This window comes from Schistocerca serialis, chromosome 5 (assembly GCF_023864345.2).
Source record: "Schistocerca serialis cubense isolate TAMUIC-IGC-003099 chromosome 5, iqSchSeri2.2, whole genome shotgun sequence".
Taxonomy (NCBI): Eukaryota; Metazoa; Arthropoda; class Insecta; order Orthoptera; family Acrididae; genus Schistocerca; species Schistocerca serialis.
Genome location: NC_064642.1, coordinates 612900461 through 612902420, shown reverse-complemented (window position 1 = coordinate 612902420; position 1960 = coordinate 612900461).

Below are 1960 nucleotides of genomic sequence, written 5' to 3'. Positions count from 1 at the left end.
AAACATAAAGTTGGCAGCCATGTACCTTTCAACCCCAAATATGGTTGACACTCAGAGAGATGGGGAATGGAAAGGGGGAAGGTGATGTGGATAATGAATTGTTTGCTACATACCTCTACAAACAAATTGTAGAAATAGATGCTCCATACAGTCTTGCGATTACATGTTGTAATTAATTGCATATGTTGTATTGAACAAACAAATTGTATTTACATGACACAAACAAAGTTGCTCATTAATATTTCTTTATTAATAATATCTAATATTACTGTGATAGTATTATGAAACAGATCTTGACAAGTTAAGGAAGGAGAAGAGTAAAGAGAGGTGGGAAGTGGCAACAGGCAACAGGAGGAACAGGCCTAGAACTTTGTCTGACAGTTTCATGGTGAATGTGGAAAATAGATTTGACCTGTTGCTTCAGTTAGAAGCTGGTGAGCCTCAAGCAGTTGCAGATGTAGACAGGGCACAACAAACTTTCAGCAGCAAATTGAAAAGTAAGGATGTAGGGAAAACAGTAAAGAAAAAGAAAGTGTTGTTGTTAGGTAGTTACCATGGCAGAAGTGTTGGCCAACTTTTGCAGGATGAACTAGGATCAGATTACCAGGTCACCAATTTTTTAAAACCTAGTGCTGGTCTGGAGCAGGTGACAGAGGATTTAGGATCACTTTGCAGATATTACACTAAGGAAGACACCGTGGTTATAGTGGGTGGGTCAGGTAACAGTATTGACAGAGATCCTGGGTACAGTATAGACTGTGACCTGGCAAAGATTGCATCAGCATCGAAGCATACTAGTGTTGGAGTTTGTATCTGTTCTTGGGTGCCATGACCGACCTCATTTGAACTCTTCTGTCAAGAGAGTTAATTTGGAGTTGGAATGGTTGCTTATGTCTTGTGCAGGGTCATACATTGGTGTGGTTCCTGTTGATTCTCTCAATAAATGGGATTATACTAGGCATGGCCTTCACCTTAACAGGAAGGAGAAGGGTAAACTGGCTGGGAAAATAGCAGGAAAGTTAAAGGAGGGAGGAATTGTCATGAGTGATAAAATACCAGTGGTTATAGGGTTCAGAAAAAAACCATTTTTAGGGTAGCGAGGACAGAAAGTAACCAAATTTTATAAGAGGTTAGGACTGAGACAAACCTTCAGTTTGAGAAAGAACCCAAAAAAACATAATTCTAGCTTATTACATCAGCATAAACAGCTATTGGTTAAGAATTTTAAACAGTCAGCAGATATTTTAACTCTACCCAATTTTAACTCAGTCAATGTGAAATGTCAGCTACCGTTATTGCATCAAAATATTTGAGGACTGAGAAATAAAATTAATCAATTAATTATCTGCATAGATGAATTAGTCTTCAAACCCAGCTGACATAATCTGCCTCTCTGAACATCATGCGACCACTGGCATAGAGCTTTTAAGTGTTATAGGGTTTAGGTTAGCATCTCACTTTTGTAGATCAGAAATGGAGAAAGGAGGGGTTGCCACAGTCACCAGGAACTGTCATAAATTTAAGACTATAGACATTCATAATTTTTGCCTAGAACAGCATATGGAAGCATGTGCAACAGAAGTAGAATTTCACAAAAAATCCTTCATAATATTAAGTGTATATCGAGCACCTGCAGGTAACTTTAATCTGCTTGTAAATCACGTTGAAGCTGTACTGGACCATTTAACAACCAAAAACAATGAAACAGTGGTAGCTGGTGATTTCACTGTAGACTTCCTTAAAGACTCTCCCAATAAGAACTTATCTGAGTTAGTAACACTATCATTCAACTTAATTCCCACTGTAAAGTTCCCCACTAGGGTAGCCAATTGCTCACAAACAGCCATTGATAATATCTTTATAGAAAAGTCCAATGAACAAAATTATATTACAAAACCAATAGTCAATGGCCTCTCAGATCATGACATGCAGTTCCTTCTGTTAAATGTTCATACTGAAC